We start from the raw sequence: 26,374 nt of genomic DNA, 5'->3' as shown, positions 1-26,374 counted from the left end.
TCTTTAAATAAATTCAGGTTCTTGGAGGAGAGATTGACCCCCAGGTATTTCACTTTTTTAACAATATTTAGTTCTGTTTCCTTCTGAAACCCTTCTGTTTCAGTAGCTGTCAAATTTTTCCCTAACACCTTAGTTTTTTGTTTGTTCAACTTGAAACCCGCCACCCGACCAAATTTCTGTATCAGTTCCAGAACTCTTTTTGTACTAGATTCTGGCTCCTGTAATGTTAAAACCAAGTCATCTGCAAATGCTTTCAGTTTATATTGTTTCACTCCGACCCGTATTCCTTGTACCTGCCGATCCTTCCTTATCATGTTCAGCAAAACCTCCAGGACTGAGATAAACAATAAAGGGGACAGGGGGCACCCCTGACGTGTACCTTTTTCAATCTGAAGCTCTTCTGTCACCACATTGTTCACTATTGTTCACTAGATAGAGTTTTGCATGACTTTCTATGGGAAAGTGCACCTTGGTTTTGGAACACATTCAGTTTGAGAACCAAGGTACCACTGTATAATTAACTGGGGGGGGGGGAGAGAACATTTGTGTAAAAACCAGAAGCCTTTCTAATAGGTTTAACGGGTGAAGAAATACCAAGAGACCTAAAAAGACAGTGTATTCTATTTATGCCAGAATGTTCTTAGCCCGGATGTGGAAGGAAGAGAAGGTCCCAACAAAAGAAGAGTGGATTATCAAAATGACTGTGAAGATCAGACATCAAGATGATAGGAAATTTAAGCAAAGAAAAAAGTTAAAAGGACAAAATGGGGAAAATAATGAAGATGAAATGTGAAAAAGCATGGTGCAAAAACCTTAAGGATATAACCATCGTTAGTTCAAAGATGGCAAAATTAAGGGAGAATGAGATAGGCAGGAGAAGTAAATATTTAAAAAACCAGAAGAGGGAAGCTGGGGGAGATTGGGATTCATCTATGCTGTCTGCAAGAATGATGTTTGTGTTGAATATAAAATGCTAAAACTTAATAAAAACTATTTATATATATAAAAAAATTAAACAAGAATGGGAAAAATTTATTGAATACCTTAAAGATAAATATTTAGAAATAATAATAATAATAATAATAATAATAATAATAATAATAATAATAATTGTATCCCGCCCTCCCTGGCCGAAACCGGTCTTAGGGCAGCTAACATCAAATATATAACATTAGTATAAAATCAAACAATAATTAAATTACCTCCTAAAAACAAATCGGGATCAAATTAAAATCGAATTAGATGGTTTTCCACAGGCAGGATTGATATAACATTGATGAAGCCAAAGTAGCAAATAAGGAAATGGAATAGAACGAATCATTGTAATTACATGCAAGAAAAGATGGCAAAATATGGAAACGGGGGGTGGGGGGTGGGGGAGAGTCCAAGGGGTTTGTATAATCCCAGTATTGTATATATTGAAAATGTTTGGAGTGTATGGAAATAAAATGATAAAATAAAAAAACTGAATAATAATAATAATAATAATAATAATAATAATAATAATAATAATAATAATAATAATAAAATTATTTATATCCTGCCCTCCCCAGCCGAAGCCGGGCTCAGGGCGGCTAACAACAATCAAAATAGTCCAACATTTTAAAACATTCATTATAAAATTAATTAAATCAAATTAAAATCAAATTAATGGCAACCATCAAGCAAAATTCTGTGCAGGTTGCCAGAGGAGGGAGTCAGTCTGCGCCCTGACCAAAGGCCTGGTGGAACAGCTCTGTCTTGCAGGCCCTACGGAAGGATGTCAGGTCCCACAGGGCCCTAGTCTCTTGTGACAGAGCGTTCCACCAGATTGGAGCCGCAGCCGAGAAGGCCCTGGCTCTAGTTGAGGCCAACCTAACCTCTCTGTGACCTGGGATCTTTAGGGTGTTTTTATTTGCAGACCGTAAATTTCTCTGTGGGACATACCAGGAGAGGCAGTCCCATAGGTACGAGGGTCCTAGGCCGTATAGGGCTTTAAAGGTTAAAACCAGCACCTTAAACCTGATCCTGTACTCCACCGGGAGCCAGTGCAGCTGGTACAGCACCGGATGGATATGATCTCGCAGCAAAGACCCCGTAAGGAGTCTCGCCGCAGCATTCTGCACCCGCTGGAGTTTCTGGGTCAGTCTCAAGGGCAGCCCCACGTAGAGCGAGTTACAATAATCCAGTCTGGAGGTGACCGTCGCGTGGATCACAGTGGCTAGGTCAGGGTGAGAGAGATAAGGAGCCAACTGCTTAGCTTGGCGGAGATGAAAAAATGCCGCCTTTGTTATAGCTGTAATCTGCGCCTCCATGGAAAGGGAGGTGTCGAAGATTACACCCAAACTCTTAACGGACGATGCTGGCACTAATTGCACCCATGCAAGAGATGGGAGTTGCCCCCTCAATCCCATATCGCTCCGTCCCAGCCAGAGGACCTCTGTCTTCGAAGGATTTAACTTCAACCGGCTCCCACGTAACCATCCAGCCACAGCTTCCAGACATCTGGTCAGTGTATCTGGGGCCGAGTAAGGATGGCCATCCATCAACAGATAGAGTTGGGTGTCATCGGCATACTGATGGCAACCCAGCCAAAAACTCCGGACAAGCTGGGCGAGGGGGCGCATAAAGATGTTAAAAAGCATCGGGGAGAGTATCGCACTCTGAGGCACTCCACACACCAAGGAGTGGCGCGATGACAATTCCCCCCCCCAAGCGCCACCCTCTGTCCCCGACCGGAGAGAAACGAGCGCAGCCATTGAAGGACTGTGCCCTGGATCCCCACGTCGGCAAGGCGGTGGTCCAGAAGTTCGTGATCGACCATGTCGAAGGCTGCTGACAGGTCTAGAAGAATCAGCAGCCCCGACCCGCCTCGATCCAGCTGCCTGCGGAGATCATCTGTTAGGGCGACCAGAGCCGTCTCGGTCCCATGACCAGCGCGGAAGCCGGACTGGAATGGATCGAGAGCAGATGTTTCATCCAGAAACCTACCAAGCTGTTCAGCAACCGCTCTCTCAATCACCTTACCCAGGAATGGAAGATTCGAAACCGGGCGGTAATTGGATAGATCTAAAGGATCTAATGATGTTTTCTTTAAGAGCAGACACACCACTGCCTCCTTCAGTTCCCCTGGGAATATCCCAGTGCCAAGGGACAAATTGATGATATCCCCCAGGGGGGCCCGCACCTCGTCTGGGCACGCTCTAATCAGCCAGGACGGGCACGGGTCAAGAGGACAGGTGGTGGGCTTTCCAGCTCGGAGGAGTCTGTCCACATCGGCTGGGGATATCCGGTCAAAGTGGTCCAATACTGGACCCGAGGACAGTCGAGGGGCCTCCAGTTCCTTTATTGTATCCAAATTGGCAGGGAGGTCATGGCGGAGCAACAGGACCTTCTCCGCAAAAAAGCTCGCAAATGCCTCGCAGCTGTGTGTCGAATTGTTATTTAAATTTGGCTGTCCTTCAAGGGACAAAAAATAAAATAAAAATAAAAATAAAAAATAAAAAAACCTAAAAGAAAAAGAGAAAGTGCTTTATCCACAAGAGGAGAGCTTTCCCACAGGCACCAGACCAGCGCATGAGGAGTAATAATAATTATTAACAACAGCAACAATAATTTATTATTTATACCCAGCCACTCTGGGCGGCTTCCAGCAAAAGATTAAAATACAGTAAGGAGGAGCTCTTTCAATCTATTTTCCCCATGGCTTTGGAAGCTCACCTGATGGCCTCCTTGTAGTGCATGAGGGCCTCCTGGAGCTTCCCCTGCTGTTGCAAAACACTGGCTAAATTTGAATGCGCAGCTGCAAACTCCGGGAAGACCTGCGGGGAAGAAGCTCACTCTTAGTTTCCCTGAGAAGCATTCTAAAGAGACGGAGGCTGCTCTTTGAGGCTCAAAGGTTGTGGGCGTGAAATAAATCCTCATTTGGATTGACTTGCAAAAATTAAGGAGGAGGAGGAACCTATGGACTGCCTTTTTAGCATGCATAGGAAATACTGTTGGGAGATCAGACTGTCAAATGACCAATGCCATATTTTAAAGAGCCCCTCTTTGATGCTCAAATGTGGCAGGGGCTGGCTGCAAAATAAATCACCGTTTGGAATGATTTGTGGTAATGATAATAATAATAATAATAATAATAATAATAATAATAATAATAATAATAATAATAATGGGCCTATGAACTGCCTTTTTCGTACGCATAGGAAATACTGTTAGAAAATAAGACTGTCAGGGGATCAAGCTCAGCCGACACAGAGAACAGCATGTGCCCAGCTTTTATTTCAATTTCTGTACCGTTCCTTAACACCTTGCATTGTTCTTCTGATGAAAAAGCAGATTTTTGGTCATTCCAGGAGGCCTAGGAATATAAAAAGGGGGACAGACCCTCTTCCTTCCAAAAGGGACTTATCGGACCATGCTTTGTCGAGCCTCAAAATGCTACTTCACTTTCACTTCTTCACCATTATTTCCGTTATTGATCAAGAAAAATTTGATCGGCGATTTTTAAAAAGACCCAGACTAGGAGTCCAGGGTACGCATGCCTAACCCTTATATCTCAATTTAATTGTTGTAATTCTCCACGCACGTACCTCAAGAGCTTTCCGGTAGAGGCGGACAGCCTCCTCGATATTCCCTTGTTCTCGCTTGATGTTCGCCAGGTTATTAAGAGAATCCGCGTGAGTCGGACATAAACGGAGAGCTGTATTGTAGCATTCCTCGGCTTCGGCAACCTTCGAAACACAAAACAGAGTTTTTACACGAATATTAGTATGTCTTTCACAGGAGCCCAAAAGGCTGCTCTGTGATGTGATGGCTGGATTGAGGTTTGATACGGCCCCTCAGCTCCTGACGGTAACTTGGTATTAGAGCGGTTCATAAAAAACTCTTTTTTTGAAAATGCCTGCTCCAAAGTTCTTCTCTTACCAACAGTAGAGATTATATAGCTATATCTGGAATGGCATGCATATCAGTTAATATCTTTTATATATATATGCCAGCTGTCCTTTGTCAACAACCAATTGTTGCTGTTTTTTATATTGAATATATGCTATATGGTAACTGTTGCACCTCATAGGTAACTCAAGCCTTCTGCACGTCACAAAAGATGTATTTTATCAAAGTCATTGTTGAACTGAAATACAATTAAGAAGTATATTAATAGTGAAATGCAATTAAGAAGAAGCATATTAACAGTAAAACCCCACAATTGTTGAGCCTTTTTTAAGGATTTGACCCCAGAGGTGCTGACCTTTTTTTAGGATTAAAGTTCTTGAGCTTTTTGGGGGGAAGTTTTGCCCTAGTAAATAAACCGCCACGAGGGCCGGATTAAATCGACCAGAGGGCCAGATTAGGCCCCTGAACTGGACTTTGGACATGCCTGGTCTAAAAGAACATTGGGAAAATTTAAATTCTTTGGCAGGATAGCAGGAAATATGACAAAACCAATGCATTTTGAGATCTAGGAGAGATGGGTGGAAGGCCCCCAAAGTGGACTTTGGACATGCTTGGTTTAGGGGAACATAAATACAAGAGCAGACTAATCCGATTCAAACTCTCTTTCCCGCACACTTACCGTCTTTTGCAAGATGTATTTAAGGAAGACAGTAAGGGAAATGGTTTTGGTCATACTAAATCAAAATTAAGAGACAGAGTTGCTAGATAGTAAAAGAAAATCATTGCCAAAAACGTATAAGAATGGCATACAAAGGATGAAGAAGTTAAGTCGGTTATGATTAAATGGGCTCAAGATTTTGGTCATAACATTGAATTAGATAAGTGGGAAAGATTATGGGCAAAAACAATTTATTGAATGTACAGCACTAATTAAAAATTTAATGAAGGTGACGTATAGGTGGTATTTGACGCCGACTAAACTTGCTAAAATATATATAACTCAAGATAAGGCACGCTAGAAATGCAAGGAGAAGGAAGGGAATTTCGTCCATAGGTGGTGGATGTGCACTAAAGTCAAAGTCTACTGGGATATGATTTACAAAGAATTGAAAAAGATCTTTAAATATACTGTTATTAAAAAAACCAGAGGCTAATTTTTGAAAGTGATTTACAAATGCTAAAGTAAATTGTTTTAAGTAGAGTAAGAAGGTAAATAGGGCGATATATGTTCAGGTAGGCAGCTGTGGTGGTCTAACGCAGTTGAAATATATAAAAAATATATAAATTGTCCAGTAGCACATTGCAGACCAACTCAGTTTGGTCTTGGTAGAAGCTTTTGTATCTGAAGAATTGGACCTGCATACAAAAAATTATACCAAGAAGAAGCCAAGTTTAGCAAGCCCTGTTTAGGGAAGCTTTTAATGTTTGACGGACTATTGTATTTTAATATTTTGTCGCCAAGAGTGGCTGGGGAAACCCAGCCAGATAGGCGGGGTATAAATTTTATTATTATTATTATTATTATTATTATTATTATTATTATTATTATTATTATCATCATCAGGTGCTACTGGACAATTTTTAAAGGGTGATATAGAAATGCTAAGAGGATCGTGACTGCTTAAGAAAGCCAGGGAGTGGGAGCGGGGGAAGGGGGAGGGGAGTCGACGCTTGGTATGAGCAAAGTTGTATGTGACGATATGACAAAGGAAAAAATAAAAGAGGACTTCTTCTAGGTTCTGTACCCCAAATCCCCCCCCCCCAAAGAGCCCAATTTCGAGGTCACCATCATCCGGAAGGCTTTTTTCAGCAAACCCTCTGACATACAGAAAGCAAAAGGGACCGGTTTCATTTTCTTTTTTTAATTTTTATTTTATTTATAACATAGTCCACAACAACTCATACATACAAACAGACCCACCACCATTGACTAATTATCAAAATTAAACTCCTATCCCCTTACACAAAGAAAACATAACATAAAAATAAAAGACTTTATTCTGTTAAATGGCCGCCTTATTTACCTCTTGTATACTATTTCTTTTGTATGGGATTATTACAATTTTTCCTAATTATGACTTAAACCACAAAGTCTCCTGTAGAAATTAATTGAAACAAGTCCAAGTGTATATTTTGGGGCACTGTTTGGTAAAGTATTCTCTGCATTTTCCCCATTCCTTTTGGAATTCTTGTCTGGGTTGTGCCCTAATTGTCTCTGTTAATCTGGCCAATTCAGCATGGGGTAAAAGCCTAAGAAAAAGCTAAACAACTTCAATCCTAAAAAAAGTTCAACAATTTAAACCCTAAGAAAAGAGCTCAACAACTTCAATCCTTAAAAAAAGTAAACAACTTTGGTCGGCCCTTATGGCCCTTCACTTCATCAAATCTGGCCCTCTTTGAAAAAAGTTTGGACACCACTGCCTAATAGGAAAGTTTCTGTATTTTTTTTTCACAGGCCCACCAGAAATGTATAAGTGTCCCTTCTTCTTTACTGCACCTCCAGCACAGTTTTTTTGTTTTATACATTTTAGCTATTTTGGCAGGTGTTAAGTACCATCTATAAAACATCTTTTATATAGATGTTCCCCCCACCCCAAGGCAAAAGGGACCAGTTTCTTACGCTGCCTTTCTCTTTCAGCGCGTTGGCCAGGTTGCAGTAGGCGTCAGGGAAGTGGGGCTGGAGCTCAATGGCCCTCTTGTAGGTATCGATTGCCAGATCGATCAGCCCCTGTTCGTAATACACACATGCCAGGTTGCCGTGGACAACAGCGTGGTTGGGACTCAGGCTCAGGGCCCGTAGGTAGGCTGCAACGGCTCTGAAATGAGATCAAGGACTGGTTCAGTTTCATTGTCACCAGGGTGGATAAAAATCTGTTTTTTAAAAAATAAAATGCTTTGGGAGGACGATTAAGAGGATCGAGGCGGGCCGGGACTGCTGATTCTTTTAGATTTGTTAGCGGCCTTCGACATGGTCGATCACAAACTTTTGGACCACCGCCTTGCCAACGTGGGGATTCAGGGCACAGTCAGACAATGGCTGTGCTCCTTTATCTCAGGTCGGGGACAGAGGGTGGCGCTAGGGAGGGAGTTGTCGCTGCGGCACTCCTTGTTGTGTGGAGTGCCGCAGGGCACAATCCTTTCCCAGATGCTTTTCAATATCTTTATGCGCCCCCTTGCCCAGATTGTCCGGAGTTTAGGGCTGAGTTGTCGTCAATATGCTGATGACACCCAACTTTATCTGTCAATGGACTCGGCCCCAGACACACTGACCAGATGCTTGGAAGCCGTGGCTGGGTGGCTGCGTGGGAGCCAGTTGAAGTTAAATCCTTCGAAGACAGAGGTCCTCTGGCTGGGTCAGGACAACATGGGGTTGGGGGGCCAACTCCCATCTCTTGTGGGGGCGCAATTAGTGCCAGAGCCTTCTGTCAAGAGCTTGGGTGTAACCTTCGATGCCTCTCTTTCCATGGAGGCACAGGTTGCAGCCACAGCAAAGGTGGCATTTTTCCACCTCCGCCGTATTAAGGAATTGGTTCCTTACCTTTCTCGCCCTGATCTGGCCAGTGATCCATGCGATGGTCACCTCCAGGCTTGATTATTTTAACTCGCTCTATGCTTAGACTCACTCTGACACCCTATATGGGATTTGGTATATAAATTTTCCCGTGGCTTTTTTTGCTGGCCCATGTAGCACCAGCATGGATAGCTGGCTTGGGTGAATAGCTGATGTTTCCTCCCTTTGTAGTCTTGATGAGGCTGCATTTTAAGCTGTATTTTAATTAACTGGGGTTTTTTTCTATTCTATTTTATTGTAATTTATATTTGGTGTTAGCCGCCCTGAGCCCAACCCTGGCCAGTGAGAGCGGGGTAGAAATAAATAAATAAATAAATAATTCGGGGAAGAATTATTTGTTTTAAGTTTTTCATGTGTGCGAAAACTCAGTCCAAGTTTTTCTTGGGGAAAAAATGTTTCAGCACATCAGTTAAGCAACATGGATACATATGCTACCATGTTACTGTTTTAGTGAAATAAATTGCTTAAATTGTTATGAAGGAAATGTTTCTTTTCTCCTTCCAATCAAGTGCAGCAGAAAAGTTGTTCAAATAAAAAGTGTTCACTTATTAAAACTCACCATCATTTCGTCACAATCGGGCTGTATATAGCAGAACCAAATCATTTTGATATAACTGTAGAAAAGACTCTGAAGTTAGGATTCCAAAAAGGAAACCTGCCTCCGTTTGTCAATATTAAGAGGATGCCAGCAAGGCTGAACCTTCCGGTAAAAGGGGGATTTAAATCAAGTCTTATGGATTTGGGATTTAAATCAATTTGCTTTAAATAAAATCAACCCTCTAGGCAACAATGGGAGTTAGTTTGGGTATGGGTGCAACCACTAAACTGAGAATATAAGACGTAATGTGATTATACGCAAAACCAATAAAAAACATTTATATAAAAAAGAGAATATAAGCTCTATGCCTATTTGCTTACCTGTCAAATATACGCGCCTCCTTCAAGACGTTCCCCAGATTAATGTAAGCATCCAGGAAGTTGGGGTCCAGGGTCACCGCCTGAAAATATTTAAGATAATAGATTTTTGTTACTAATACAGTCATACCTCAGGTTGAAGTAGCTGCGGGTTAAGCATTTTCGGGTTGTGCTCCGTGGCGACCTAGAAGTAACAGAGCGCGTTACTTCCGGGTTCTGCAGCTTGCGCACGTGCAGACACTCAAAATGATGCCACACGCATCTACGGAAGCAGCAAATTGTGACCCGAGCATGTTCGCTTCAGGATGCGAACGGGGCCCCGGAACGGATCCCGTTCGCATCCAGAGGTACCACTGTATAACAGCATGGTTACTTTTAAATAAGTGGGTCAACTTTGACCTAGGCTGCCTCCTACCTACCTTCCTACCTTATCGATCTACCGACTTTATCTTATTATCTATCTACTTGCCTACCTATCTTATCTATCTATCTATCTATCTATCTATCTATCTATCTATCTATCTACCTACCCTATCTATCAAATCTATCTACCTACCTACCATCTAATCCAGGTGTGGCCCAACTTGGCCCTCCAACCCCCATCATCCCTACCTAACAGGACCAGTGGTCAGGGACAATGTGAGTTGTAGTCCCAAAACAGCTGGAGGGCCAGGTTTGGCCATGCCTGAATCTATCTACCTACTCAATCAATCAATCTAACTAATCTATCTATCCATCTACCAACCTTTCTTATATATGTATCTATCTAATCTACCTACCTAATCTATCTATCTAATCTAATCTAATCTAATCTAACTATCTATCATCTATCTAATCCAGTGTTTCCCAACCTTTTTTGGGCAAAGGCACACTTGTTTGATGAAAAAAATCTCGAGGCACACCACCATTACAGCCCCGTGACGTCAGCGTGCAGCGTCACTTGAGCTCCTTCTCCTGCTCGTTCAGGGCCGCAGTGGCGTAGCGTGGGTTGTCAGCACCCGGGACAATGCAAGTAATTTGCGCCCCCTAACCCGTGGATTTGCGCCCCCTAACACTAACCCCCAGATGTTGCGCCCGGTGTGGCCGGCCCCCCCTGCACCCCCCACGCTAGGCCACTGATCCATAGCTAAAAGCAGAAGTCGACAAATGTGTCCTGTTTTTTGCTCTTCAAAATGTGGCAACCCGAAGACCCCCAGGGACCGTCCAACCAGCCTAGGAAGTGTGCTCTGGTCGCGGGGGAGGAGACACGAGGCATTGCCATCCACACCTGGAATTGAGGAGGAGCTGGAAAGGTCCTTTGGTTTCACACCCAGGACCCATTTTTTCTCTCTTCTTTTGAGAAAGGGGTGGGAAACGGGATTTGGAGGGCGCATGTGTGCGTGTAGCTGAGCTCCAGTTGCTCTGGGCATTTCTGGACGGGGCCGGTAGCGTCTCTCCTAACCCCTCCCCACCCCGGTCTCCAGCCCCCCCCCCCCCCGCCCAAAGGCTTCCCCCTACCTGGCCAAAGTTCCACCCGAAGCTGGAGATGCGGTTCGCGCTGCCCACGAAGAGGACGCCGAACTCGGAGAGGACGTATTCCTTGCGCTCAGCGCAGCGGCGCAGCTAGCCGCTCAGGGGCCCGGGGCGGCGCGCGCGTCCTGCAGCCAGGGGCGAGTGCCATGGGGGCGAGCCATGGCAGGGCGCGCTGCGTGGAGCCTCGCTGCAGCCTCCCCCTCAGCTGTAGGGAGGCTGAGGCGGTGGGCAGAGGCCAGAGCGGAGCTTGCGGGCAGTTCGCCCGCAGACGCATGGCTCAGGCACGCTGCAGGCACCGAGGTGTGGCGCCCAGTGCCCCCCGCCTCGCCTAGCTACCAGTGGCATAGGAAGGGGTCTGCGGTGGGTGCGGGGCTGAAAGGACAGACAAGGCTCCAGCAACCACCCCCACCGCCAAGTCCGCCGGTCCTGCAATCCCTTGCACGCTGACTTGGAAGTACAGTGGTACCTCGGGTTACATACGCTTCAGGTTACAGACTCCGCTAACCCAGAAATAGTACCTCGGGAGGGGCAGAGAGCTGCGAGTGCGCCCCCCGCAGATGTTGCGCCCAGTGCGGCCGGCCCCCCCTGCACCCCCCACGCTACGCCACTGCAGGGCCGGGTCGCCGCCGTGAGGGAAGGGCGCCGGGGCGCTGCTGCTGCTGCTGCTGCCGCCACCGCTCCCGGCAGGCATGGGCCCAGCTGAGGCGGCGGCGGCTGTTGTGGTGGTGGCGGCGATAGCGGGCGGAGGAGGGAGCGGCGGCGGGGCCGAGGTAGCCGGCGGCGGCGGGGGAGGCGGCGGCGGTGGAGCAGGAGGGCGGCCGAGGCCGGTGAGGGAGTAGGGTTGCCCGGGGCTTGAGGAGCAGTCGCCGGGAGTTGCTGCTGCTGTTGCTGCTGCTGCCCGGACATGCCGGCCACCTCCTTGTCCGCTGTCTCGCGCTCCTCCCTTTTGCGCGCGCTGCCCCACCGCCGCCCCATTGGCCGGGTCCTGTCAGCTGATCCTGTGTTATTTCCTATGTGTGTGTGTGAGGGGAGAATGGAGAGAGAAACCTCGGCACCACCACCGAGGAGCCGCCCCCGGCTCGACGCGGATCCTCGCCGCCGCCGCCCCGCCTCTCGCCGCCCGACTCGCCCGCCTCCCTCCCACGGCACACCAGGCAATCTCTCGCGGCACACTAGTGTGCCGCGGAACACCGGTTGGGAAACACTGATCTAATCTATCTATGCAAGGAATATCAACTGTACGAGAAATGGTACCAACTAATGGTACTAACAGGACACCGGAGGCCCATTGCAGCTGAAAAAATGCCTCCAGTTTTAATATAAAAAAGAATGGGAAACGTTTACTGCATATTGACAAAAGCAGTGCACACAGGTTAATACATTAGCAGGATTAATTTTTTTTAAAAACCCCACCTGTAATGGTTAAATTTAAAGTAGAATCATAGAATCATACAGCTGGAATAGACCACAAGGGCCATCGAGTCCAACCCTCTGCCAAGCAGGAAACACCATCAGAGCACTCCTGACATATGGTTGTCAAGCCTCTGCTAACTGGGACTTTTCTCTTGCTTTTCTTTTGTGCAAATACCCCCTTCCCCCTGTACCTACCTACCTCTCGACCCTCCCAAGGCCTGCTACCTGAAAGCCATCGAGACCCAACCCAACTTTGCTGTGGCATGGAGTAACCTCGGCTGTGTGTTCAATGCGCAAGGGGAAATCTGGCTGGCGATTCATCACTTTGAGAAGGTAACTGTTACAGAGTTTCTGGGCTCTAGATGGGAAGGCCTGGAAAAATAATGATAATGATAACAATCCAATATAAGCCCCATTAATTGGGCTAGTAGCGTTCTCTCTTCTTCTGTTAAATAATGTTTTATTAATTTTTCATTAATCACAATCCATTAGAAGCCCCATTAATTGGGTTAGTAGCGTTCTCTCTTCTTCTTTTAAAGAATTTATTATTTTCATTCATAGCAATCTGATTTAAGCCCTATTAATTGGGCAAGTGGCATTCTCTTTGTAAATTATTTTTTCATTATTTTTTTCATTAATAACAATCCCATATGAGCCCCATTAATTGGGCTAGTGACATTCTCTTTTTAAATTATTTTTTATTAATTTTTTTATTAATAACAATCAAATATAAGCCACATTAACTGGGCTAGTAGCATTCTCTCTTCTTTTAAATATTTTTTTATCATTTCTTTCATGAATAACCTGATCTAAGCCCCATTAATTGGGCAAGTAGCATTCTCTTTTGAAATATTTTTTTACTAATTTTTTTCATTCATAACAATCCAATTTAAGCCCCATTGGGCTAGTTGCATTCTTGCTGCCGTCGTTGCAGACATAAGAAGTCTTATACCTAGTGAGAAGGCTTCTGGCTTTTTTGACAAATGTATTTTCAAACATTTTCTTTAAATTCATCATATATTATTTCCCAGAAAGCCTTGACCAATGTCACATAATAACAGATGCATATTAGTATATCGCTGCTTCGCAAGATGTTGCAGGGCTGAATGAAGTGGTTTGTAATAACACTGTCAAAATTGGATGCAATTTTTAAATATATACAGTGGTACCTCGTTTTACATAGACTTCAGGTTATACACTCCGCTAACCCAGAAATCGTGCTTCAGGTTAAGAACTTTGCTTCAGGATGAGAACAGAAATCGTGCTCTGGCGGCTCAATGGTAGCAGGAGGCCCCATTAGCTAAAGTTCAGGTTAAGAACAATTTCAGGTTAGCAAAGAAGGAAAACTACCCAAGACTTTCTTTTCAATGACGAAAAACTGTAATCTAATTGATGTTTGGAGACTTAGACATCCACTGGAGAAACAGTTTACATTTTATTCGGAACCAAATCAGTCAATGTCAAGAATAGATCAAATTTGGGTCTCGAATGAACTAACTCCAAGAATTCGGCAAATTGAAATTCAGCCAAGAGTAATTTCAGACCACAGTCCAATAAAATTGGAAATTAAAGGTTATGAAGAAAGATCATTTAGATGGAGAATTAACGATTACCTCTTGGGTGATCAAAAAATCATACAAGAGGCGCAAAAGAAGTTGATGGAATATTTTATGGACAATGCCAATAAGTCAGGTAAATGGCTCGCGTGGCAAATTAAGAAAAGAAAGGAACAAAACATAATCAACAAAATTATTGTGGATGGAGAAGAGATTGAGAACCCGAAAGGCATTAGAAAAGGATTCTTGGACTTTTATAATCATTTGTACAGCAACAGAGAAAAGAACAATTTGAAGAGAATAGAAAGATATTTAAAAGAAAAAAAGGTGCAAAAGATCCCGACAGAAAAGAAAGACAGACTGAATGCCCCAATTGAGAATGAGGAAATAATAGAGGTCATAAAAGAATTGAAAAAAGGAAAGGCTCCAGGACCAGATGGATTTACAGCCAGTTATTACAAAGAATTGAGGCACACCCTGACGGTACCACTGAAAGAAGTTATGAATAATATTTTGAAGGAAAAAGATATTCTGGAAACTTGGAAAGAAGCCTTCATCATACTTATTCCCAAGCAAGATTCTGATTTAACACACGATCTCATTGTTAAACACAGACTATAAGATTTTTGCTGGAATATTAGCAAAAAGATTAAAAAAGGTATTGAGAGAATTTATTCACGATGATCAAGCAGGGTTTCTTCCAGGCAGGCAGATGAAACATAATGTGAGAAATATAATAAATGTTTTGTAATATCTGTCTGCTAGGAATGAGAAACAAGCTATACTAATGTTTGTAGATGCGGAGAAGGCATTTGATAATACAGTGGTGCCTCGCAAGACGAAATTAATTCATTCCGCAAGTTTTTTCTTCTTGCGAGTTTTTCGTCTTGCGAAGCACCGTTTCCCATAGGAATGCATTGAAAATCAATTAATGCGTTCCTATGGAAACCGCTTTCAAGGCTGGCGGTGCGGAGAAGGGCTTTTCTCCCCACCGCAAGCCTTCAGGACAGATACGGGAACAGAGGGGAAGGGGCGCAGCGCTTCTCCTCTGTTCCCGGGGCTTGCGGTGGGAGGAGGGTTTTTCCTCCCCACCGCCAACATTCAGAACAGCATTCTGAATGTTGGCGGTGGGAAGGAAAACCCTCCTCCCACCGCAAGTCTTCAGGACAGCCACCCGAAGGCTGGCGCGGGGAGAAGGTCTCTCCGCCCCACCGCCAGCCTTCGGAGAGCCTTCCGAAGCCTGGCGGCGGGAGGAGGTCTCTCCGCCCCACCGCCAGGCTTCGGAGCAGCCTTCTGAAGGCTGGCGGTGGGGCGGAGAGACCTTCTCCCGCCGCCAGGCTTCGGAGCAGCCTTCTGAAGGCTGGCGGTGGGGCAGAGAGACCTCCTCCCGCCGCCAGGCTTCGGAGCATCCTTCCGAAGCCTGGCGGCGGGAGGAGGTTTCTCCACCCCACCGCCAGGCTTCAGAGCAGCCTTCCAAAGGCTGGCGGCGGGAGGAGGTCTCCACACCACCGCCAGCCTTCGGAGGAGGTCCGAGGACAGTGGGGAAGACGTGCTGCGCTTCCCCGCTGTCCCGGAGATTTCCCTATGGGCTTTCGTCTTGCGAAGGAAGCCCATAGGGAAATTCGTTTTGCGAAGCGCCTCCAAAACGGAAAACCCTTTCGTCTAGCGGGTTTTCCGTCTTGCGAGGCATTCGTCTTGCGAGGCACCACTGTATATCATGGGAATTTGTGTTAAAAAATTTAGAATTTATGGAAGTGGGGAACGATTTCTATAATGGAATAAGGGCGATTTATACAGAGCAAAGAGCTAAATTGATTGTGAATAATGTAATAACAGAAGAAGTGAAGATATGGAAGGGTATAAGACAGGGTTGTCCTCTCTCGCCACTGTTATTCATAATGGTTCTGGAAGTCCTCTTGAGTGCAATTAGACGAAATGAATTAATAAAAGGGGTGACAGTAGGTCAAAACGAATATAAAGTTAAAGCCTTTGCTGATGACCTGGTAATAACGATAGAAGATCCTTTAAAGAGTTTAAATGTGGAGATGGAATTTGGCAAGGTGGCCGGGTTTATATTAAATGTGGGAACCAGTTGACGGAAACCAGCCGTCATTTTGGGGTGCAAGGCAAAGAAAAAACACACACAAAGGCAAATGTCTCCATGGACGGAGGGCAAAAAAGCTCCTTCCTCTCTCTCCTCCGATTTTATTATCCTTTGTTCTCTCCAGCCGCATGGCTGCATTCCAATGTCTCACGTTACCTCATCCGGTCAAGCTTTAACCCACCCACAAACCATATAGGGTTACAGTGCCCAGAGGGGAGAACCTAACTCCTTATAGGGTCAATACATTCTAATACATTGTAAGCTCAGAGTGCTGGTCACCGAGGTCAGCAAGGCACCAGGTGGCACTACAAGCCTTTTCCATGACTTCCTGGCTCCCACATGCCCTCTTTCTTTATTTATTTAATCAGAGTCATATATGTCAGTACCAATACGGTTATATCGAGCGCGATAGGCGACTCTTGTGAGACCGGAAGCGGGCCGCGGACTGGAGAACCATGCAGTACATACAGAAATTAAAGAAGGAATACATTGTATACAGCAACACAAAATAATGCAAATAACTACTATAATGATCACTAAAATCAATAAATGTCGAAGCCAACTTCCATCCGGAAGCCAAGAATATAACCATGCCCATGGATCAACGGAAGGAGGGGGGGCAAACGGATTGTGGGCTACCATGGTTTCCATATGGTCGATTGTCGCAGATATGCTGACATTATTATCAGGAATAAACATGCAACAGTGAGAATGAACAAGCGCACAAATTCCTCCTTTTGAAGCTAAAATCACATTCAAAGTATAACGATTCTGTAAAACCACTTCTCTCATTGCAGACACCTCCTGGTTGAGTTCCTTCAAAGCTTTTATGGTATCATTGAATAATCCTTCAGTCCAATTTGCTAGCCGATGGAGGTCCCTATAGTTCATTGCTGCACCCACCGAGGGCAGCAAGGCCCGAGAGACCTGGGTACCGATATATTGATTTATGGGTGAATTTACCTCCCGACGATTTCGTAGTCTAAGAGAAGATGGTAACTTATCAACCTTATACAACAACGGAACCACGAGACCCAATGTACATGTGCCTGTGAGGTTTCGAGGAATGGCTTTGTATGCTTTTTCGCCACAAAGCAACCATAACTCTCTTTGGAGTAAATAGCTGATATTACTACTCTGTTGGGACCAATTAAAGGCTTCAGTAAATAAGGAACTGATATGAAATTGCTCATCTGTGGCATTTGCTAAGCCAGGGATAGAAGAATTCAGACTCCAATTTGCATGGTAGGTTTCTTTCCTAGTTTTTAGCCATGCACTGGTATCGCTTCTAAAGCACTGAGATTGGTCACTGTATGTTCCTGTAAGAGAACAAGAGCTATTAAACATGAATTTCAATGTATATTGACAGTTTGGATATATGCCCCATGATTCTTTCCCCTCTTTAATTTGAAAACAAATGGGGGCAGGCTCATGGAGGGTCAATTGTACTGGAGGCCAAAAAGTTTGCTTAGGGGATATAATATCAGTAAATTGAAAAGATCCATTGACAGGCACGCCATGAAGCATTATGCCTGAATGACTGGCAAAGGGCGGCATGTGCATACATAACCAACATTTAGAAGCATGCAATAAACTGGTAAACTTAATCATATCTTGTACAAAAATATTATTCCTCCATATCTTATGATAATTTTCTCCCCTAAAAGTCTTATTCAACAATGCTGTTCTTATAGTTCGAGAGTGGCTGAGCCGTGGATACTGCCAGCCAGAGTAGGATTCAGGCGACAGCTGCTTGCCAGCCGATAAGGTGAAATATGGTGGCTGCAACTGGATTGTGTCGTCTGCTTCTCATCCTTGTATAATGATGCAGCAAAAGATGGCAAGGCAAATGGTTAGGAAGGCACTTCTGTAGTTGAAGGGACTCGCCATGGCCGCACGCATCGAGCTGGAACCCACAAAGGCTTGTCCTCGACGTCCACTGCCGCGTACCCTCGTCCCCACGTGATCAGCGGAACAGGTCCATGCCACGCGGGATCAGGCAAGCGTCGGTACACCACCAAGGGGCGGGGGAGTGCCTCCTCCTTCCTAAAATGCAATTCCGCGGGAGTATGGGTCCTATTATGTGGATATAAAAGATGGTTAAGTACAAAAAGAACTTGGTGAACAGCCGAAGGGATATCTGCCGTTGGTATGCTTCGGCCGCCAAGCTGTTTAAGCAATAGTGTTTTGAACGTCAGGTGTGCTCTTTCCACTATAGCTTGACCTGTGGAGTTAAAGGGTATGCCATGAGTTAATTTCACATTCCACAACATACAAAATTCCGAAAATGTTTTAGAAATATATGCTGGACCATTATCAGTTTTGATACGCGCAGGTTTACCCATGACTGAGAAACAGCGGATAGTGTGCTGAATGACATGCCGAGCTGTTTCCCCCCTCATGGGCGTAGCCCATATGAATCCAGAGTGGGTGTCCACCGTGAGGTGAACCTTGGAGAGTGGAGCCAACACAGGTGTGTGTGTGACATCCATCTGCCAACACGCCAATGCAGACGTGCCCCTAGGATTGACAGCATCAAAAGGAATGGCCAGCTGAGATTTAGAACAAGAAGCACATTGGGAAACTATATCCCTTGCTTGGGCCAAAGGAATAGAAAAATGCTTTGCCAATGCTTTCGCAGGAAGGTGAAAGGTGTTATGACCTAGTATAGGGTCAGAAAAGAGAGAAAAGGTAGAAATGTCCCTCAGAGCCACATCTGCTCTTGCATTGCCCTCTGCTAAATACCCTGGGTGTGATGTGTGGGAGCGAAGATGTGCAACATAATAAGATAACCCTCTGTGCTGAAGTAAGGCCTGCAGGCCAAGAAACAAGGAAAACAAGTCAGAATCCAAGGAAGGAGTTATATAAGATATTGGTAAACTAGCAAAAAGGCGATATACATACTGAGTATCCACAATAAGATTGAAAGGTTGAGTAGGAAAGGATTGAAAGGCAAGAATCACAGCTGCTAGCTCAGCTCACTGGGCAGAAGACTGTGGAGGGGTATATAAACATTTCCATTTTCCTCCCTCCTCCCATGTCACCACCCCCCTACTTCTTGTTCTATCCATGAAGAGGGTTAGTGCAGAGGGGAGAGGTGTGAGAGACAAGGGGGTAGCCAAACATAGGTGACCTGTGTCAGAAATGTCAAACGGTCATCCTTTGGAGGGTTAAAAATGATGACACCTATAAAATCAGCTAAAGCAATTTGCACGTGAACGTCCTTTGATAACAATGTCTGATGTGGATTCAATTACTGAATAAATGTTCTTCGGTGGGGTATGTGGTAGATGTAACCATTCTATAATGCAGATAGTCTTCTTCTTGTTCCGCCTGAGCATATAAAATTCCTGTTGGCAACGATGTAGCAAATACGGCCAGGTGCAGCTCGTGTGCAGCACCTCTAGGTGGCGCATGTGGAAAGGTTTCAATGCTTCACCCACAAAATGTTGACAAAGTGTAGGGGAGTTCCGCATGCCTTGAGGACAATCCACTGATAACGTTGCGAATCGTGATATACTGGCAATGTAAAAGCAAACTGTTCCTTGTCTGCTGGAGCCAGTGGGATGAAGATGGTTCAATGTGGCCGAAAGTCAATTGTTCAGAGATAAGCTGTTCAGAAACAGGATGGTGCCATTGCTGCGGATTTTTCTTTTGGTGGAGGCCACCGTTCTACCCACACTGAGGTATCGGTGATCCTGGTTCGCCACGCTGGAAACGTTGTATCGGTGGCTACAGGCTGGTTTTCATTGAGCGCTGCTGCTAGCAGATGAATCTTGTGGGTGGCTGTATCACCAGACTGACAAATGCGAAGCATGGCTGCTGTGTCTGTGGCAGGATTGTGTATTATCGGTCTTAACGCAACCTTACAATCCTCTTTGGCATATTCAAAGGCCAATTGTTTGATAATTATTTGTTTGGCTTCAGGATTTTCAATTTGTCTACTCACTGCTGTAATCAGCCTGTCCATAAAGGAAGAATATGATTCTCTTGCCTCTTGCCTGATTGAACCCCACCTTGATTGAATACTGGTGGGTTCTGGGATTTTTCTCATTGCTTGTTGAGCAGCAAGAGCAGTATCCCTCAATAAAATCTGCAGCAGTGTGGCTTGTACTGAAGCCTGAGCAAAGGGCCCACGGCCCATCATAGCATCCATCACATCTGCGAGGGTAATATTAGGATTATTCCCTCTTGCTTGTTGCAGTAAGGCAGGAGCATAACCATGACAGGCGATTTCCCATTCATGAGCAAATAATACACCAGCTGATGGAGGTAAAACTGTACGTGCCAAAAGCTTGATGTCATCTGGAACCAACAGCTGGGCTAATGTGGCTTCCAAAAGAGCCTGTGTGAATGGTGCTTGCAGTCCATTTGTCCTGACTGACAATTGGAGCTCTTTCAAGATTTTAAAGTCAAAAGGTTGGTGCTGGGCTTGAGTTCCTGCTGGAGCACCAGCAGGGGGCACAATAACAGGGAATGCCATGGTATCCTGAGATAAGGAACAGGCAAGGGCTGCACGTTGAAAGGGGGTAGCTGGTTCTGCTGCTGAAAGAGCAGGGTCATTTCCAGCCAGACCACGATATTTTTGCAGGATTGGGTCCTCTAGTGAGGAACTATAATCTGGAGGCTTGGGTTCTGGAGCTGCTGGCAGGGCAAGGATTGGAACAAACTCTAACACAGCAGACTGGATTAAAGAAGCTGGAGGTTGTGATGGCAATGCAGCCAGGGAGATATTTTTTGGTGATAAAGAGCCCATAGCGTAATGAACCTTGCACCATGCATTTAAAATCCGAGTACTGATGCTGGGGAGCTCATGAAAATGTTCACCAATCTTGTCCCAAAGTTTCAGTTCCCAAGTCCCATTTGCAATTACACCCAAGTCCCAGGGAGAATGTTCATCAATGGCCAGAATGAGCTGTATCAAATCACCCTCGGGAACTTCCAGTTTGTTGGAGGAGAGGAGAAATTTTAAGTCTTTTAAAAATTTCTGTTGGGGAGTAGTCAAAGAGCTGCCCATTTTTCAAAAATCAATATAATAGAAGGGATCGAACTCACCGGGATCTTTTTTAAAGATGTAGAGCGCTTTGCAATCCTTGCCGGACGTAGTGAGTCGATGATAACCACTGCTTGGATCAAAAATCCTCTCAGTTTCTTTTAAAATCCTCTTAGTCTGCCTCAGACTGTTTGCTTCCAGTTGCTTCTTTTTTCCCTTTTAAAAACCTCAGCCGTATCCTTTTATTCTGCCTCAGAGAGGGCACCACTTGTGGGAACCAGTTGACGGAAACCAGCCGTCATTTTGGGGTGCAAGGCAAAGAAAAAACACACACAAAGGCAAATGTCTCCATGGACGGAGGGCAAAAAAGCTCCTTCCTCTCTCTCCTCCGATTTTATTATCCTTTGTTCTCTCCAGCCGCATGGCTGCATTCCAATGTCTCACGTTACCTCATCCGGTCAAGCTTTAACCCACCCACAAACCATATAGGGTTACAGTGCCCAGAGGGGGGAACCTAACTCCTTATAGGGTCAATACATTCTAATACATTGTAAGCTCAGAGTGCTGGTCACCGAGGTCAGCAAGGCACCAGGTGGCACTACAAGCCTTTTCCATGACTTCCTGGCTCCCACAATTAAATAAGAAAAAAACCAAAGTAATGATTAAGAATATGGACCAAAGTGCAATAGAAGTAATGCAACGAGAATCAGGGATTGAAGTGGCGAAGAAGGTAAAATATCTGGGAATATGGTTAACTCCAAGAAATATTGATTTATTTCAAAACAACTATATACCGGTGTGGAACAGAATCAAAAAAGTTTTGTAAGTTTGGGGAAGGATGAAACTTTCTTTTTGGGGTAGAATCTCAATGATCAAAATGAGTGTGCTTCCAAAGATGTTATTTTTGTTCCAAATGATTCCTATAATTAGGGGGACAACGACTTTCAAAGAGTGGCAAATTCAAGATATATCTGGCAGGGCAAAAAGCCAAGAATACAATGTAAGTTATTGACAGATGCAAAGGAAAGAGGAGGCTTTGCGCTGCCAGATTTGAAATTATATTATGAAGCGTCTTGTCTCTGCTGGTTAAGGGAATGGATAAAATTAAAAAACAATAAACTGTTAGAGTTAGAAGGATTTGATAATAGATTTGGGTGGCACGTGTATTTGTGGTTGGAGAAGAAGAAAAGTCACAAGGGTTTTGAGAATCACATTTTCAGGAGCTCCATAATAGAAATATGGGATAGGTGTAAAAATATATTAGAACCCAAAGTTCCACACTGGTTGTCTCCATTAGAGGTTATGAGTGTAAAGAAAATCAATATGAGAGGGAATTGGATCACTTACGGAGAGCTAATAATTAAAGAAGGGGGGAAATGGAAAATGAAGCCATATGAACAAGTAAAAGAACATGTGTTTGATTGGTTGCATTATTTTCAGGTAAATGAAATGTTTAAAAAGGATTTAAAAGAGTGGATATACGGAAAAAGAATCGAAATTTCAAATAGAGATGATAAACAATGATTATAAGATATTGTCAAAAATGTATAAAATGTTGTTGGATTGGCAAACGATGGACGAGGAGGTAAAGTCGGTTATGATACATTGGGCCAGAGACTTTGGTTATAATATACAATTGGCTGACTGGGAAAAATATTATGAAAATGGAAAAAGGAAAATATTATGAAAATGGTATATAGATGGTACATAACACCGGTTAAGTTAGCAAAAATGTTCAAAACATGTAATAAGTGTTGGAAATGTAAAGAAAAAGAAGGATCTTTTTTCCATATGTGGTGGGAATGTAAGAAGGTAAAGGGTTTCTGGGAAATGATATATAATGAGTTGAAGAAGATGCTTAAATACACATTTGTAAGGAAACCAGAAGCCTTTTTGTTAGGAATAACTGGAAGAGAGATAAATAGAAAGGATTACAAACTTTTCCAATACGCAGTAACAGCGGCAAGAATATTAATGGCCCAAAAATGGAAACAAGAGGAGCTACCGACCCTTGAAGAGTGGAGAATGAAACTTATGGACTATGCAGAACTGGATAAACTGACTGGGAAGATTAGATATCAATGGGATCACAAGTTCATCGAGGACTCGGGAAAGTTTACAGATTATCGGAAAAGCATATGTGACGAACAGACAACGCTAGTGGGATTTAAAGAGGCTTTGTGAAAGTTAAAGATGTATTGTAAAAAAGAAATAGAACTGAAAGGATAATATTAAATGGCAATATAAATTTAGAGAATGCATAAAAATAGAAAATATGGATTGGTGGAAAAGCTTGTGGAAGTCCAAAAAGTTGAAATTTGTGAATACTGTTTGGGATGGCGAATTTGTAAATAGGAAAATTTAATAAAAATTATTATTATTATTTTAAAAAAGAACAATTTCAGGTTAAGAACAGACCTCCGGAACGAATTAAGTACTTAACCCAAGCTACCACTGTATAATATTTTTTTAGTTTTCACAAAAAACCAAATCATTAAATTAAATAATATTTTTTTAAAAAACAACTGTATACACAATCAATGTTAATCCCACATTATGGGATTATTTGACTTGCCTCCCCTGGTTCCTTTGTATTATCATCATTCATTATCATCACTGGAGAGCCAGTGTGGTGTAGTGGTTAAGAGCGGTAGACTCATAATCTGGGGAACCGGGTTCGCGTCTCCACTCCTCCACATGCAGCTGCTGGGTGACCTTGGGCCAGTCACACTTCTCTGACGTCTCTCAGCCCCACTCACCTCACAGAGTGTTTGTTGTGGGGAAGGAAGGGAAAGGAGAATGTTAGCCGCTTTGAGATTCCTTAAAGGGAGTGAAAGGCGGGATATCAAATCCAAACTCTTCTTCTTCTTCAATAAAATCATCATCACTAATTTAAGGTTATCAGATTTTTTTTCAATGAGTCCGGGGATACTTTTCAACTTAAATGGATTTTGTATGGGGACTGATTTGTAAATCCGGGGACTGTCCTTACTCCAGAGGAGGGCAACCAAAATGGTCAAAGGCCTGGAAACGATGCCTTATGAGGAACGGCTAAGGGAGCTGGGCATGTTTAGCCTGGAGAAGAGGAGGTTAAGGGGTGATATGATAGCCATGTTCAAATATAGAAAAGTATGTCACATAGAGGAGGGAGAAAGGTTGTTTTCTGCTGCTCCAGAGAAGCGGACACGGAGCAATGGATCCAAACTACAAGAAAGAAGATTCCACCTAAACATTAGGAAGAACTTCCTGACAGTAAGAGCTGTTTGACAGTGGAATTTGCTGCCAAGGAGTGTGGTGGAGTCTCCTACTTTGGAGGTCTTTAAGCAGAGGCTTGACAACCATATGTCAGGAGTGCTCTGATGGTGTTTCCTGCTTGGCAGGGGGTTGGACTCGATGGCCCTTGTGGTCTATTCCAGCTGTATGATTCTATGATTCTACTTTAAATTTAACCATTACAGGTGGGTTTTTTTTAAAAAAATTAATCCTGCTAATGTATTAACCTGTGTGCACTGCTTTTGTCAATATGCAATAAACGTTTCCCATTCTTTTTTATATTAAAACTGGAGGCATTTTTTCAGCTGCAATGGGCCTCCGGTGTCCTGTTAGTACATTAGTTGGTACCATTTCTCGTACAGTTGATATTCCTTGCATAGATAGATTAGATAGATGATAGATAGTTAGATTAGATTAGATTAGATTAGATTAGATTAGATTAGATTAGATTAGATTAGATTAGATAGATTAGGTAGGTAGATTAGATAGATACATATATAAGAAAGGTTGGTAGATGGATAGATAGATTAGTTAGATTGATTGATTGAGTAGGTAGATAGATTCAGGCATGGCCAAACCTGGCCCTCCAGCTGTTTTGGGACTACAACTCACATTGTCCCTGACCACTGGTCCTGTTAGGTAGGGATGATGGGGGTTGGAGGGCCAAGTTGGGCCACACCTGGATTAGATGGTAGGTAGGTAGATAGATTTGATAGATAGGGTAGGTAGATAGATAGATAGATAGATAGATAAGATAGGTAGGCAAGTAGATAGATAATAAGATAAAGTCGGTAGATCGATAAGGTAGGAAGGTAGGTAGGAGGCAGCCTAGGTCAAAGTTGACCCACTTATTTAAAAGTAACCATGCTGTTATACAGTGGTACCTCTGGATGCGAACGGGATCCGTTCCGGGGCCCCGTTCGCATCCTGAAGCGAACATGCTCGGGTCACAATTTGCTGCTTCCGTAGATGCGTGTGGCATCATTTTGAGTGTCTGCACGTGCGCAAGCTGCAGAACCCGGAAGTAACGGGCTCTGTTACTTCTAGGTCGCCACGGAGCACAACCCGAAAATGCTTAACCCGCAGCTACTTCAACCTGAGGTATGACTGTATTAGTAACAAAAATCTATTATCTTAAATATTTTCAGGCGGTGACCCTGGACCCCAACTTCCTGGATGCTTACATTAATCTGGGGAACGTCTTGAAGGAGGCGCGTATATTTGACAGGTAAGCAAATAGGCATAGAGCTTATATTCTCTTTTTTATATAAATGTTTTTTATTGGTTTTGCGTATAATCACATTACGTCTTATATTCTCAGTTTAGTGGTTGCACCCATACCCAAACTAACTCCCATTGTTGCCTAGAGGGTTGATTTTATTTAAAGCAAACTGATTTAAATCCCAAATCCATAAGACTTGATTTAAATCCCCCTTTTACCGCAAGGTTCAGCCTTGCTGGCATCCTCTTAATATTGACAATCGGAGGCAGGTTTCCTTTTTGGAATCCTAACTTCAGAGTCTTTTCTACAGTTATATCAAAATGATTTGGTTCTGCTATATACAGCCCGATTGTGACGAAATGATGGTGAGTTTTAATAAGTGAACACTTTTTATTTGAACAACTTTTCTGCTGTACTTGATTGGAAGGAGAAAAGAAACATTTCCTTCATAACAATTTAAGCAATTTATTTCACTAAAACAGTAAAATGGTAGCATATGTATCCATGTTGCTTAACTGATGTGCTGAAACATTTTTTCCCCAAGAAAAACTTGGACTGAGTTTTCGCACACATGAAAAACTTAAAACAAATAATTCTTCCCCGAATTATTTATTTATTTATTTATTTCTACCCCGCTCTCACTGGCCAGGGCCTGGCTCAGGGCGGCTAACACCAAATATAAATTACAATAAAATAGAATAGAAAAAAACCCCAGTTAATTAAAATACAGCTTAAAATGCAGCCTCATCAAGACTACAAAGGGAGGAAACATCAGCTATTCACCCAAGCCAGCTATCCATGCTGGTGCTACATGGGCCAGCAAAAAAGCCACGGGAAAATTTATATACCAAATCCCATATAGGGTGTCAGAGTGAGTCTAAGCATAGAGCGAGTTAAAATAATCAAGCCTGGAGGTGACCATCGCATGGATCACTGGCCA

The 26,374-nt window shown here is 43.7% G+C and overlaps 1 long non-coding RNA gene and 1 pseudogene across 2 annotated transcripts in view; one reads left to right on the top strand and one right to left on the bottom strand.

Moving 5' to 3' along the window:
• Positions 1–3,705: 3,705 nt before the first annotated feature.
• On the bottom strand, positions 3,706–9,446 carry LOC308578278. Its single transcript, XR_014003854.1, has 4 exons — positions 9,365–9,446; positions 7,496–7,691; positions 4,572–4,712; positions 3,706–3,800 (listed from the first exon to the last, which is right to left on the bottom strand). It is a non-coding gene; the product is annotated as an uncharacterized lncRNA (long non-coding RNA).
• A 3,035-nt stretch (positions 9,447–12,481) lies between these two features.
• The window catches only part of LOC308578139, a 29,137-nt pseudogene continuing 15,244 nt past the window's right edge, over positions 12,482–26,374 (top strand). The window contains exons 1-2 of the transcript in view: positions 12,482–12,619; positions 25,361–25,440. The product of the transcript in view is annotated as an uncharacterized misc_RNA (transcript). The remainder of the gene's footprint in view (positions 12,620–25,360; positions 25,441–26,374) is intronic.

Source organism: Podarcis bocagei, assembly GCF_964188305.1.
Source record: "Podarcis bocagei genome assembly, chromosome: W".
Classification (NCBI taxonomy): domain Eukaryota; kingdom Metazoa; phylum Chordata; class Lepidosauria; order Squamata; family Lacertidae; genus Podarcis; species Podarcis bocagei.
Note: the sequence above shows the minus strand (reverse complement) of the source record. Positions and strands in the feature narration are given on the sequence as shown.